We start from the raw sequence: 16,517 nt of genomic DNA, 5'->3' as shown, positions 1-16,517 counted from the left end.
CAAAGAAGAGTAATAAAAGTAAATATCACTATTATTATATTCTGGAAGAGTTTTCCCATTAAGATATATGCCACCAACATAATTTTTTTACATGTTGTTTCAATCATGTTAGACAAGTGATAAAATTATTTGTTACATTTTAAAATGTAATTAAATAAAGAGCTTTAATCTTAAAATTTGGTGATGGTAACATCAATTTTTAATAATTTCTGGGTAGAAAAGATCTATGTGCAGCATATAATAGGCAAACAATAAAAAATTATTGACCTATTTTTTTATCAAAAAAATTATGAAATCAGTATAAATGCTAAAAAAAATTGGTTGGAAGAAATAATATTTAAAAGAGTTTATTATAGCTGTTTTTATTTCATATTTTTCTTTCTTTTTCCTCTTGAGTATTTTTTATTGTAACCAGACATCATAAAAAATAACATGAGTTGTTTTCAGTATTTTACCACGCAAAGGAACAAAACTTATTTAACCTTAAAGGATTTTAATGTTGATTTTCTGAATTATTTATTCTATAACCATTAGAGTCATTACCCAAATGTTAAGTTAATATTCTATCAGATTTCAATACAGTGAACAAAATATCACAGGGGACACAATATATTTTATGGTTTGATCATGAGAAAGTAAAGAGAAAGTTTCCACAATGTCGTAACAACACCGGAGAATGCAAAATATTTTGAATGCTATAGAGTAGGAAAATATTAAATGAAGAAAAATTACTAGAAAATGGAAAGGTTTGAGCTATTAATGTGATTTAATATGTCATAGCCTAGTCAGGATCACTCCTAGACGTCAGTCACAGAAATCTCTACACCTTTATGATGCAATTACAAGAAATATAGCACATAACTTAAAATATAAGAGAAAAGCTAGTTACTTGTTTACTCCTTGTGTATGGAAACAGTAAAGAAACTAAGGAGAGAGACTGAAATTCTTCAGTTTTAAAATCATGTTTTAGCTGAAATATGAGAACACTAACCTAAGGACATTTATAATGGCAGATAATCTATTTGGAAAAGATATTCAGGAAGAAAGGTGAGGTAATATGGATTATTATAAGCATCTCTGAGTCTCAGGTTCAATTATCCAATGAGAAAAATAAAAAGGGATTTTCAAGATAAGTGTTTATTATTAGACTCCAAGTTATGGACTGAATTTTCTTAGGGCAGTTTTTCTTTACGTTGAAAGTTGAGAATATTACATAGGTAAATTATAGGAGTTAGAATGTAGTTACAGGGTAACTGAAATGTAAAGTATGTAAATTTAATTGTGTTCACATAACTCCCAAACCAGAACAAAATCACATAAGCAGCATATCTTTGATATGTGTAGAGGTCATTAGGGCTGTTTACATTGGTTCCAGTTTCCATCCTGGACACAAGGTAGAATTTGGTTTAGTCTCTCCTTTGGAAGTAGAATGTGGAAGCTTAAAAAACCAATGCAGAATCATTGTTTCCTTCCCCAAGTCTAGCACTGGAGCAGCACACATGTAAAGAAGGAATCTCATCCTGGTTGCCTGAGTGACTGACGAATGGATCCTCCCACAAAGCAATTGTGTTTTTAAATTTACTTAATCTCTTTGAGTTACAGAGAGCCTATAAAGTTGATATAATAATACGTATATTATAGGATTGTCATGAGAATCAGAAATAATTAATCTTTGGCTTTGATATGTTGTCAAATAAATGTTCACTATTAGCATGACTGTTAAAATTTAGAACAAATGGTACAATGCTTAAAACTTTCTTTAGAAGTTTTACATTTTTCTTCCTAAAAAATATCTTTAAAAAGTGAACTTTTTAATTTATCATGTTCTTCCTCTTTCTTCTCATTTGACTCACCTTATGATTTACTTCTCTCATGGAAGGACATTATAAACCCCTTCAATCTAAAGGATGATTGTCACCTTTACTAGAGGTATTAAGTATGGGATGAGAATTTTGGGTAGCAGGCTATGGAAAATATTTTGAGGCCACAAGAAATATGAAGTCATACCGCTTTGTTAGGGTCTCCCTCTGCTTGTTCTTCACAGGAAAGCTTCAGCCAACTTCTGGTGCAAAACTTTCAACATAGAAAGTATCGCTTCTTTATCTCTTTTTTTTCTTTACTATAACAAAAATCAAAAATTATGTTCACTGTTAAGAAGCTGGCTAAAAGGAAGATTTCTTTAGTTTTTCATAAAATTTAATTCATACCTCCATCTCCATAAAGCAGTGCTGTAGTATCCCATGGATCTTGGTTTTAGAGTGCCCGTTAGAATTTACTCCACGCAAATTTATAAAAGGTCTGAGGATGCCAGAAGTTGCTCAGTTCCAATTATTATGAAATATTCTCTCCAGGCTGTGGAGCCAGTGTGCCATTTAGAGGAAATTATTGGCAAACAATTTTGGCTACTTAGAGTAATTCTAGGAGGGTATCTAAACTCTTCTTGAAAATTATGCTTATTAACTACTTAAATAGTTATAGATTACTTATAAAATATAGATATCAGATATCAAGAATAATGATACATTGAATCAAGTTTAATAAAAAGAACATTACTATTATCTTTCAATTATCTGGCGTATCCATCATTACCTTATACCTTGTTTTTCTTTATGATTTTGCTATACATATTTATTTTCCTAAATAATATGTGGCTTAGTTTTCTAAGTTTTTGAACTTCATGTAAATGAAATTATACCATGTGTGTTTGTTTGCAATTTGTCCTTTTTTGTTATCCAGTAGTGTTTTCCTACCACCACTAAACGAATACTTCTAGTTGTTCTTCATTATTTTTATCACTTGAGATGTAAACGTTAAGTGCTATTTCATCATGGCTTTAATGTATTACTACTATTTTTTTCTTATTCATGTGTAGCTGTTCTTTAGTAATAATGTATTGTAAACAACTTCTGAGTAATAATGTATTGCAAATAACTTCTAGTTTGTTGCTCATATTTTTATTATGTAGTATCTAAAGGAAGAGAAGTTCTTAAGTCATCAAATTTATCAACATTTCCCTTTTTCTCTTTTTGTGTCTTGTAACAAATCATTTCCTTTCCTGATATGATGAATAAACTTTACTGTCTTTAAAAATTTTGCCCTTCACATTTGCTTTAACTTACCTGAAAACAATATTTGTGGATGGTGTCAGGTATGTGTCCAATATCATGTTTAATCCCTACATGGATACTCAAATTTCCAGATATCATTTATCGATTCATCTGTATCTTTCCCCAGGCATCTGCAGTAAATGATCTGCCATAAACGTTTGGGCTTATTTCTGAAATTTCTACTCCACAGTCAATGTCTCTATCTTTGCAAATACAATACAAAAATGCCATAATTTAAAGATATGATAAATTTTTTTTATCTTGTGAATTAAATCTTCTCACTTTGCTCTACTTTTTCAAGAATGTCTTGGCTGTTCTTAGCTCTTTGTTCTTCAATATACATGATAAAATTAGCTTGTGACTTTCTCTTCATGGCCTCCAAAGTTGTGATTTTGATTTGAAATGTCATAATTGGAAATATCTTTGACGATATGGATAAATTTGAGGAAAAGTATCATCTCTGTAATTTTGAGTCATCTAATTCATGAATATAGTACATTTTGCAGGTTGTTTAATTCTCTAATGATTTTTAGTAATGCGTTGTAAGTTTCTCTACAAATGCCATACACACTCTTTATTAGATTCATTTATAGGGACATCATTTTTTATGATATTGAAAATTGTATATGTATATGTATACATATATATGTATGTATGTATGTGTGTGTATATATATATTTATAGGTTCAAACTTCCAAATCTATACCTGGATGAATTTTATACATATAATAACATATATATTTATATTGTAAAATCTCTTTATTTCTAGAAATGGTTCTTGAATGTACTATAATAAGTATAATTTGTTATATATTATGATTATAAATGTATTTCCAAAAGACAAATATTATTATTCATCTTTATTTAGATTTGGTCACACATTTACCTTTTCTTTTCTCTTAATTCCTTTTTGCATCTTATACATCACGGTTTATTTTACTACTGCCAAAAGAATCCTTTATAGTGACTCATTTAGTTTGGGTTTATTCATGATATATTTTTTTGGTTTTTGTTTCTCTGAAAATGTCCTTATTTTGCCTTCATTTAGGTGAATATTTTCACTAGGTTGGCATTTATTCTGTTTTGGGAAATTGAAAATATCATTACATTGACTTCTGACTTCCATTTTTTATTGTTAAGAAATCAATTTTCAGTCTTATAATTAGTCTTTTGAAGACACTATTTAGTTTTTCTTGACTGCTTTTAATATTTTTTCTTTTGTTTGCAGTAGTTTTACTATGATATACACAAGTGTGTGTTCTTCGTTCTTTCTTTATAGTGGTTTGTAAACTTCTTGGATCTCTGTCTTGATGAATTTTATTATTCTTGGCCATTATCTCTTCAGATATTATTTCAATTTAATTACCTCTCTCTTCTCTTGGGATTCTAATTACATCACGTTAGAAATTTTGACTATGTCTTATGACTCCTGTTTCTTTTTATATTTTCGCGTCTTCAAGATTCAGACTATTTATTACCTTCTGACCTATCTTCCATTTTATTAGTTTTCTCTTTAGCTGTTTCTATTCCCTGTTAACTACATTTGTTAAATTTTATTTCAAATTTGTATGTATCTAGTCTAGAATATATATCTGATTTTTCATAGTTTCTAGTTATCAAATAACATTTCCCCAAATTGTGCTTGTTTAATAAGTTGAAATAAGTACATTTCATTTGTTTCTGATAACTCTAGTATCTGGGTGACTAGCAAATGTTTTTCTGCCTTGTTTTCATCTTAGTGCTTGGTCATTTGGTCTAGTGTCCTTATATTTTAGGTTAATTTTTAGTGATGCTGAACATGATATATGACAAATTATAGGGTTAATATAAGCTTCCAGATGTTTTATTGTTCTCTACTACAGAACTAATTAGAGATTGGGATTCGTTCTGTTTCTGGTCTAATTCTACTCTTAGAAAGTAGCCTTTCATGAGTTCCAGCTGAAAGTGTGCTGTACTTATTAGGTTTTTTCCCTCTATGGAGTGTTCAGTACACTACTTATTGCCTCCATAGGCCCTTAAGATTAATGAAAGTTGTGCTTAGTAAATCAGCAAACATCTTGAGGAAAAAAATGGGAATAAATGAAACTGAAGTGGTTTCTTTTTCCTCTTCCGTTTAGATATTTGGCCCTTACATTTTCATTGCATTAGTGTGTCTTGAATGTTTTCAAACTTCTAGTTTTTATATTTAGTCAGAGTTGGTCTACAATCATTATCAGAATGAAAAATCATCTATATAAGCTTGTTCTGCAATTCTAGGGTGCATTATTATATATGAGTATGTTATATCATCTATAAAGTTCGTGTTTACATCTTTTAAATTACTAATGATTTAGTTATGTCTGCTTAATCAATAAATTAGATGTGTCAAAATCTACTGGTATGTATGATTATGGATTTGTCAATATTTCTTGTATTAATTTTTACTTCATATATTCAGAAATTATATTATTTAGTCTATACTATGTTAGAATTATTATATTTTTTCTGGAGAATTAAAACTTCCATAATTTTGGTCATTATTTAGTATCTTTTTTATATTTTATAATAGTTTATAATAGTTTGTAAAACTTTATATTTATCGCAATTATAGATAGGTTTATTTCCCAAAAAGTGTTTTTTTTTTTTTCTTTTTTTCCTGCTCTCTTTTGGATTTATCGAGATATATTTTATTGCTGAATTAAAATTAGAATCTTCAATTTATGGCATATTATCATTATTATCAGTGGCTGTATGTAAGCCCTCTTTTGTATTATGTAAATATTTTCATATTTATTTATTCCCTTTTCCTTATTTTTTTTTATTGTTTACCAAATCCCTCTGAATCTTTTGATTTCATGGAGTCTTACTAAATGTGGATTGATGTACTATATGAATGTATTTTTAGTTTAGATAAATGTTATTGTACTTGAAATCTCCATTTCCTTACATTTTTTTTTTCCAGTTGGCATGAGCATTTTAAGATTTGCCTTTTTACTAACTGTACATCTAGTCTGCCTAGTAATTGTTGCTTAGAATTTCATGGTGTGCATTTACTATATTTTAACTATTTGTTTTTCCTATAGTCTGCCACCACACACATAAAAAATGTTTCAGTGAAGCTTATTTATATATGAACCCTAAAAATCTATTTGCTTTTCATATCCATTGTCTTGCTTTCTCCATTATAGTCTCTGCCTCAGAGACTGACATGTATAGACTAATAATTGTGTTTCTTTGCCTTCTGTCACCTAGAAGGGTTTAGCTAACAATGATTACCACCAGAACAATGATGGAAGAGAGAAAAGGAATTCAGAGTATTTATTACTTTGTGTGGTCATCTCAAGTTGACTTTGTTGCCTTATCTGCATTTATAGTTCCTCTCATTTTCACAGGAGCCATTTTCACAGGATTTTCTTCTTAAGAATTCTTATAATTGCTTCTTCTCCTCATCCCTTTGGGTCTAGAAGTAGTAACAGCCCCAAATACTGAACTCTTATTTTAGGTTCCTCTACATTACACTCATCCCCTTTTAATAATCTTTTAAGAAACTTCCTTCAAATTATTTTAATAAGCTGGGGTCTTGACTAATTTAAACTTTTATGGAATGCTAAGAGAATTATTTTTTTACTGTTACTATTAATAATATTTAATTCATCAAAATCTAAAGCTAATCAATACTATTGCCTCACAAATGACATAAGAACAGAAAAAACTTTTTCTTTGTCATAAATCCTGTGGATTTACATTTGTTTTTGTTTTGTACTTTAGAATATCTTTTGTGTTTAAAAATTATCAAGATGTAATTATTAATGTAAAAAGTTAATTTTTGTTTAGTTTTACTCACATTTACCATTTTTTCTTTTCATTCCTTTTCGTGACTCAAACATTTTATGTTGGGTCACTTTCCTTTTGCTTGAAATACTGCCTTTAGAATTTTTTTGCAGTTTATATAACTTGAGGTTGATAATTATTTTGTTTCAGCACATTAATGATATTATATCACTGTATCCTTCCTATCGTTGCTGTTGATACGTTAGCTGTCAGTCTAATTATTCTTCCCTTGAAGCAATCTGTGTTTTCTGTTTGGTTGTTTTAAAATTTTTTTGTGTTTTCCACTTTTATTGTGGTGTGATTGGATAAGTTTCTTTTTATTTATCCCATTTGGAATTCATGGCCTTCTTGAATTTGTATCGGTAATTTTCAACTTTCCTTGAAATTTTGATCATTACTATTAAAATTGTTTCTGCTCTATTCTAGTCTTCTTATGTAATTGCAATTTTATGTTAAGTTGGACTTTGTCACTTGGTTCATGTCTTTCAAACTTTTAAAAAAATGTCTTTTCATTGTATTTCTGTGCTGTTCTCTGGATTGCTTTTTTCAGATATATATCAGAATTTACAGTTTCTGTATTTAACTGTTCTAATCTCCTATTAACGTATTCATTGATATTTTAATATTTCTTTCTAGAACTTCTATTTGTTTACATGTCAATTATTTGGTAATTCAAAAAATATTTCTTCCTGTTTGTTTCATTGTTACTCTATTATATTACTACTTTAAACTTTTTATTATATGTTTTTTAAAATTTGTATAAAACACAATTACATGGTATTTTATGTCTGACAGTTTCAGAATATCACATCTTCTGAAGAACTAATACTGTTGTTCCTCATGGTGTCTTGTTTCCTTGTGTCTTTGTTTTTTTGACTGAGTGCTCCTATTCCTTGAAAATTTTTTTGTGTTAAATATTGAGAACTTATATGAAAGTTTTTTTCTCCAGTAATTTACATTTGTTTCTTCTAGGGATCTGAGGCATTTCCAATTAATGACCACTTTTAATCAAACTCTTAACTTGAAATTTTTTGAACTATGCTGATGGTAAACTGAGGGAAGACATACTTATGGTTATAGATTCCCAGGGGAGACCTCCTCAAGCTCAGCATTAAGTTTCACTTGGGCAATTTTCTAAAAATGTTTCATAGTAGACTTTTGGGATCCAGGGTTATTTCTAGTTCAACTTTACATTGAAACTATAGACTTTTGAGTTCCTAGGAATATCTGGAAGCTTCCTAGTAGCCTTTCTACCTTGAATGTTTCTCGAGCTTTTCTTCAGGCATTCATTTTCTTAAAGCCTTTGAAAACTAAAGCTGAATTTCTCTTCGCCAAGAGAATCTCTCTCGATATGTTAAGTAAGCTTCAGTGCTCTGCTAACATCTCTGAGATACAATTTCTACTCTGTTTTTAATCTCTTTGTAATTCTCAGTGTTTTTTTCAGTTCATTAATGTGTTTTTAATGGATTAGAAAAATATTTAACATTTTTAGTTCGCAATGATAGGAGCAGTCAGAGTGTCTAATCTATCATTACTCCTGGAAACAGTTTTAATTTTGTGGAGTTTTGACAGTATTGTATATATTTCAGTCATTCAAACATTTACATTTTGGCATGATTCATATTTACTTTGTTTAGAACAATATTAGGAAAGAAGATTCTGTTTTTACTATTACTAAGGCACATTTCCTTTTGATATCGCAGTTGTTTTATCATTGCTATGGGTAATGGATCCTCCTGAAATGTGATTGCACAAGGCAGTTTTCTATATGTGTCTTCTGCAATTCACTAACAGCTTGTTTGATTTTCATAACAAAAAATAATTCTTTCCATATGCCAAAAGACAGCTCATTTAAATAAGCCTGGTTCATGGTTTATCAATTTGATCACATCAGTTCTTTGAAAATATAGGAGTTTATATTATAGTTTAGGACAAATTGCTTTCTCTAGTTTTATATTTTACTAGAAAACAAACATAATTTGTAATGCGATGCCATCATACTGATAAAACAAGAAGGGATTTATCCTCTATTTCATCAAAAAATCAAGTGTATACCATATTAATGTCAATAATGAAAGTGTTTCTTGTGCATTTTAAGGATCAAAGTAAGCTAAATGGCTTCATCAAGATAACCTCTTTGTCACTGGTCACAGGAGCAAAGCAAGGTCAAGATATATAATGAAGAACACTTTTGTTTTCGCATATTCAATATCTATTTTAGTTATTTCCACTATGAAATTCAAATCAGGAAAGTGTGAAAGCCTTTCCAAAATCATAGCACATAGTATACACTGGTAAACTTTTTTTTTTTTTAAGTTGTATATTCCTGCCTTTTCTAATAACTTTGTAGAGCCTATAAGAACTAAAGCACGTATCTTATTACTTTTTTCCCCACAGAGGATAAGAATAATATGAAGTAAATATCAATGTAACTGGTTAGAAATAGATATATGATATTATATATCATAGTGAGATATAGCTATAATTTTGAAGTTAAAAAGTTTAGAAGTTTCAAGACTCTAAATTGACTCTCATTATAGGTGACTAACAGAGAAACAGGAATCCATTTACACAAGGATCCTTTTCTATGAATACTCTTAATGTCAAAAAAAAAAAAATACCAGAGCAAAACCAACCCCAAAACTTAAAAAAATAATTAAACTAGTCAGATTCATTATTCTGTCTGTTTAAAGACAGAATTCAATTTATTGTATACTGATAAACGTTCACATTCTGTCTTTAAAAGGTGAAAAAGTTCCACATAACTGTTAAAACTCTGGAACAACTTTAACTTTTTATTTTACTATAGTCTGTACGATAATTATAAAGTAACTAAGTACATAGAATTTATTTCAGCTAGGATTACCCCTCTCCCCACTCAACTTTGAACCCATCATGCAAAGCTACTTTTTCTTGAAATCACTGGAATAGCTTTTTGGTATACAGAGAAAAGCATGCTGGGAAAATACATGCCAAGAATAAAATGGCATTTTAAGTAGCCTTGTTTTTATTGAAAACAGTAATAGTGATGATAATGATGATGATGATGGTGGTGGTAGTGGTGATGATGAAGATGAAAAACGAGACATGATTACATTTTATTTGGCATGCCAGAATAGCAATGTTTTTCTTTTTCCCAAGTGGAGTTTGGAGATTATAGATGAGAAAGGGACACGTGAAAATCTATGTCTTGTGGATTATGTATTTCTGAGAAATGAGTACAGAGAATATCAACAGTGTCCCTAAATTCTTCTTCCAATTTATTGTATACTGATAAACACTATTTCTTACTTTTCCAAATGCATAATATAATGAATATAAGTAAATATAAGGCATGGTTCTTGTTCTCAGATAAATTATAATCCAGGTGGGAGAAAAAAACTATGTAATTCTTATTGATGTCCTCGCCTAAATGTGCTCAGGTTGTTTCCTGGACAACTGTGATTGTGGCAGGGGTCTTATGTTGGCCACTAGTTTCCTGTTTTTTTTTTGCACCCATAAGATTTCATCATTTCTGTAAGTCTGAAAAGAAATTGATTTTACACAGTGTATTTGGGGACTGGATTATCACTACACTTTAAAAAAGTTTGAAGAATATAAGTACAGAGAACATACACTTTTCATTTTCAGCTCTGTTCCATAGGGGTGATTCTTTTATTGAGAAACACAGTCTTCAACAGATACCATGATTAGGAAGATAACCAATAATATAAGTTTTTTTTGGCAGTGGATGTATATAAAAGATAGAATCTTATAGAAGTTGGGCAATAGATGCCGATCATCTTCATTTTTCTCACATACTTCTCAAAGAATTTATTTGCTATGGCCGGGAAAGTCTACCAGCCCACATGAAACTATCATCCAAGGTACAATTGATCTAATCATAGGTAGAAAAATTATTGAATTTATGTCAAGGAGATGATCTCTTCTATGAATTTCAGTTTGAGACTCAGAAAATCTAATCGTGGTATTCAGGTTCTAGATCAAGAAAAGTGCAAAATCAGGGCTACAAGGCATTTGTTGCCATCTTGAAAGAAAAGTATGGAAATTTAATCTGCTTCTGCAGAGCAATCTGGCATTCAGTGAGTGAAAGAGAGAATTAGAGCCTTACAAAAAAGATCAGATGACACGTGACCTGGGAAAGATGGGAAGAGACATCCTAGCTTTCTAATTTCTGGTTCATGTCCTTTGTAAGAACAGAAAATAAATGTGCCCTTGAATTCTTTGAATTCTTTCAATAAATGTTAATTTAAGTTAGTTTGATTAGATGTATATTTCTTGAAATCAAACAATTCCTAATAGTGAATAGAAGTTACTAATTGCTGATATAACATCTATCTTTTCTTTTTCTACCTTTCAGAATCCCTACATTATTAACTATAGCAATATTTCCAGCTAAAGGACTTATTTCTAAGCCTACTTTGCCATTAGAAGTTGTCATGAGAATAAGTTCTGAAAGATGAGATATTAGTAGATATGCTATGTAAGACTTCTAGGCAGTCTCTAAGGGAAGATAAAAACTGCTATTTCTTCTCTTTTGTTTCTCTTTCTTGTTGCTTGATATATGAACCCATTGATTGGAGCTCAGTAGAAATAAAGCAGCCTTTGGGAACATGATTAGGCCATGAAGATAAAAGCTTGGCATGAGGATATTGGAGTAGAAAGTGGAAGACGCTTGAGTTCTTGATGGCTTTGTGGAGTATCTAAACAATAGGTGCACAAACTTTTCCTTTAAAGAGTTGCAACTGCTCAACTCTGCTATTGCAGTGTGAAAACAGTTATAGGTGATATGTAAATGAGTGGATACGACTGTATTCCAATAAAAAGGGCTGCAGTTTACTGACCCCTGCTCTAGATCATTGTTGTACTGCCTACCACCAGATTTCATTTATCTGTTGAGATAAACTCTTTGGAGTTCAAGCCACTAGTATATTTGTCTGAACCAGAATTAAGACAAAAAGTAATGAATCATAACTGAAATGAATTGAATTTCAGATGTAGAGATTATTTTGAGCAAAGCCCATCTGGAAAGGTTTAATGAATATGGGATCTAAAGTGCATATTGAAGAAAGACCACTTTTTATACGTGAGAGAATAGCATTCCAGGAAAAGAGATGACAAAATTGAAAAGAAGTGAAACAGTGTAGTGTATGTGTCAAGGACTTGTCTGACCAGAGTGATAGGCTCAATACAGAAAGGAATAAGAAACAGAATTAGAATTATATCCTATGATTTTATTGTTAAAAGGCACTAGAAGACAGGCTAAGGAATATGTTTTCCCTCTCTTTCATTATAACTCATTGTCTTTGTGTTTCCCCCCACCATCACCCTGACCTTATTCCTTCTCCTCTTTCTTACTCTCTTTCTTTTCTCTCTTCTAACTTGTTTACTGATCAGCAGTCAATCTGGGATAAACATTAGCTAGGATGCTATAAAGAAGTCATTAGTGAAGTGACTACTTATTCTTAGGGTTTGAAAGGCATTTTTCCCTTTGTTTCTGATCATATATAGAATATTGGAAGAAGCTGTGTTTACTCTCAAGAAATTTCTAGGTTTAAAAAGACAATTCAGATCAGGCAAAAGATGAGATAATTTAGAAAAAGCCAAAGGCCCTACTCCTGTAACCTTTGTGTACCTCTCCACCTCGTCAAGTCCAACTATTTAAAATCTCATTCGAACTGGATAAACTTCTTCCTACCCTAACTTTCTATTTGTTATCAAATGTCTGCATCTATTCATTTTCTCTGTTTCTTCATATTTGCCTTCTTTGTATTAAAGAGGTAGTTCATTTTTTTAAATACAGAATGTTATTTTTTTATTTTGCTTCTATATTTGAAAATATTTTTAACATTTATAGTCACCAATCTGGCATATAACATCATGTAAATTTAAGGTGTATAATGTGTTACTTTGATACATTTATGTATTGTCATATGAGTGGCATAGTAGTGATATTTACCATATTACATAATTATAGAACAATGTTGTCTATATCCATTATCATGTGCATTAGATCTCTTGGCTTATTTACTACATCCTGCAAGTTTGTACCCTTGAATAACATCTCTAACCTGCATTCCCTGGTAACCACCATTTTACTCTGTTTTTTACAAGTTTGACATTTTTAGATTCCACATATAAGTGATAAGATTGAGTATTTGTCTTTTCTCTGGCTGGCTTACCTCCTTTAGCGTAATGTGTTCAAGTTTCATCCATGTTGTTGCAAATGGCAGGATGTCTTCCTTTTTCATGTCTGAATAATAGATATTCTAATTTACTTTAATAGATATTTTCTAATATACCATTTTAATTCATTTGTATTTTTTTCTATATTTTTAGTTATTTTCTTAGTTATTGTCATGGAATCACAATTATCATCTCATTTATAACAATATAATTAGGACTATTATCAACTAAATTTCATAGTATACAAATTTTTGTGCTTGTATAGCTCCATTTCTCTTCTATTGTTTGTTCAGTGACTTTCAAATTAATTCTGTGTAACCTGTATTCTTTGGCATGTGCAGCCACAGAAGTCTCTGATCACTTAGCTTAGTGGCCAACTAATGATTCACCATAGATTCTCTTATAAATTCAGAATAAATAAGTTTCCTCGTCTTTGTAAGGGGCTCTGTGTGCATGTAGTGCTTGCCTTCAATACTCAGCTGGCAATTAACATCTCTGCCTTAGCGTTTACTTTCTTGTGAAGAGTTTCAAGTTCAGACAGAGGTGAGAGAGAACTTGGGGCCTTCTCAGGTCTTTCTTGAACATATGTACAGACATGAGCATGTTCAGTTTTACGTATGCAAATGACCCTCTACATTCCCAGGAATATGTTGGAGCTTTTCAAGAGCTTATGGACATCTTAGTCCCCAACTTTTCACTTAAGCTTTTGGTCAGTCTATTATTTGCTTCAGTTGTGATTCACTCCCTCAGGCAGTCATGAAGTTAAACAACTGCTCGTATGTTTTTGACAAATACTCCCAGAGAAAAGGCTTTTAGAACTGGGAAAGTTCCAACTCAGGTCAAACAAAGATGGCCTTACAAGTAAGGTTTTCCAGAAAAACAGCAAACAGTTCAAGTAATGACAATCACCTGGGAATGGGGCTTAGAAGACGTTTCAACTCTGTTCCGTCTTCTCCAGTGACTGTCAGGCTGCTAGTTTTTACCATGAAATGGGGTGTTGTTTTTTAAAGTTACAGTAGAGCTGGATAGCTAGGGATGGAACTCTAGTAAGTTTAAATACCACAGAGCTCACTGTTCCAACTAAGACTCAGTTACTTTTCTTGAATAAATACTCCTTGGATTGCTACAAGTCTTGGGTTAATTTCCAGAGTCAGGAAAGGTTAATTGTGACACTTTTTTTTGCCAATTTTCTCATTGCTTTTGTGAATAACATAATTTTTGGATGTTTTTCCTCTCCTTTTCACCAATGTCCTTGTCCTAATTTTTCTGTTATTCAGTAATTTACAGTAGAAAATTTTACATTGTTTCAGAAAATATTAATTGGATTTTCAAGTCTTAGTTTTTATATGCCTGATAGAACAGCAGAAACAAACAAAAAAATATTTGAAGTTTATCTTCTCTCTTCTCTCCAGAATCAACATGAGGTATAGAAATTATTATATATCCAGTAAACGTAGAGTGATAAAGTTCCTATTTTTCTTTCTTTTGGTAGATGTTTTAGGGTTTAATTCTTGAAGTAGGGTGATAATGACAAGAATGTATTTAAACTTTATCCCTTTTTTACTTTCAATATTTGCCCATGAGCTCTTCTCAGAATTGCTTCACATGAACCTAAATATGGGAGGAGATCCAAATGATTCTTCTTCACTCCTCATAAGACACAATGTATGAAGAAAAGAATAGTGACTTTCAAGTAATATGCGCTATAGAAAAATTTTTTTTTTGCCTAATTTGTGGTTGAAGACTTCAGTAGGCACTCAATAAATGCTTGCTAAGTGACTAGTCCTCAGTGTATTACTGTCCTTAGATCATTTCTCTGAGGAGTGGATTCAATGAAAAAGGATATGATTTAGTGAATTATGATTATGTGTCTGGCACAGGTTCACTGGGGAGATCTATTAAACTCCATAAAACCTATACTACTACTCTGCAGATTAACGCATCTGAGGTTCTTAAGTATAAAGGGATACCTATCGAACCAAAGCTGACTTTGCTTTAAATCCTCTAAATGTGCTGACTTCATTTGATACTTCTGTCTTGATAGGAAAGTCTCAGCTTCCTGAATAATGATAAGTAGGGCATTATAATAAATGTGGACTTGGTAAGTGAACAGCATCATTGTGTGTGCTCTCTGCAAGCCTGGGAAGATGAGACTGATAATTTATAGTAGAATAATCTTGTGTCCAGTCCCTGTGCAGAAATTAAATATATGGCTTTTTAGTAGGTGTTTCAGGAGGCTGTCATGCTTAAGAATTTTATGAAATGATGATCAAATAAAGGACTCGAAGAGATGTTAAATAATGATTTAAATCGAAGTATAGGAGCTAAGGGGAAAAATCTTGAATGATTCACTCTAAAGACTATTAGTTGAAGGAGAGATTAGATTCTAAAGGTTGTGATTATATTTTACATGGCATACAAAAACTCCTACTAAATCTGCTTAAAAATTTTAGCCAGGGAAGAATGGAATGGCACAATTATTTTTAGAAAAAGCACAGGAAACAAATATAATAGTTTCACTAGTATCTGTAGTGAGTTATATAGCCTTTGTCTATTGGAGAAAACTGAAATATAATAGTTTCACTAGTATCTGTAGTGAATTATATAGCCTTTGTCTATTGGAGAAAACTGAAATATTGGAAGTTGCACTATTTCAGCATTGTAAAAGAACACTATTATTCAAAGAGGAATGGAAAGAACAACAACAACATAAAACACAAAAACAAAAACACAAACCATGTTTTTTAACAAAATGAGAATCTGGTATTTTTATATGGATGGCATATGTTTTATTTTAGTAGACTGGGAAAGATTCTCTTATTCTTATATTAAAAAATATTGTTTAGCTCATTGCCACATCTACTGTAAGGGTGAAGACCATTCTCAGCAATCAGACTGCTGACATTCCAGAAAACGTGGATATCACTCTGAAGGGACTCATAGCTATTGTGAAGGGCCCCAGGGGCACCCCGTGGAGACACTTCAATCACATCAATGTAGAACTCAGTCTCCTTGGAAAGAAAAAGTGGAGGCTCCGGGTTGACAAATAGTGGGGAAATAGAAAGGAACTGGCTACTGTTCGCACTATCTGTAGTCATGTACAGAACATGATCAAGGGTGTTACATTGGGCCTTCGTTACGAGATGAGGTATATGTATACTCACTTCCCCATCAATGTAGTTATTCAAGAGAATGGTTCTCTTGTTGAAATTCGAAGTTTCTTGGGTGAGAAATACATCTGCAGTGTTCAGATGAAGTCAGATGTTGCTTGTTCAATATCTCAAGCTCGGAAAGATGAGTTAATTCTTGAAGGAAACGACATTGAATTTATATCAAATTCAGCTGCTTTGATTCAACAATCCACGACAGTGAAAAATAAGGATATTTTTGGATATTACCATCCAAAATACAAAG

General features: G+C 31.3%; 1 pseudogene; it reads left to right on the top strand.

Moving 5' to 3' along the window:
- The first annotated feature begins 13,698 nt into the window (after positions 1–13,698).
- On the top strand, positions 13,699–16,486 carry LOC107195817 (annotated as a pseudogene).
- The last annotated feature ends 31 nt before the right edge of the window (positions 16,487–16,517 follow it).

The sequence above is a fragment of the Pteropus alecto genome, unplaced genomic scaffold (assembly GCF_000325575.1).
Source record: "Pteropus alecto unplaced genomic scaffold, ASM32557v1 scaffold72, whole genome shotgun sequence".
NCBI classification, from domain to species: Eukaryota; Metazoa; Chordata; class Mammalia; order Chiroptera; family Pteropodidae; genus Pteropus; species Pteropus alecto.
This window is presented reverse-complemented; position numbering and strand designations above follow the sequence as displayed.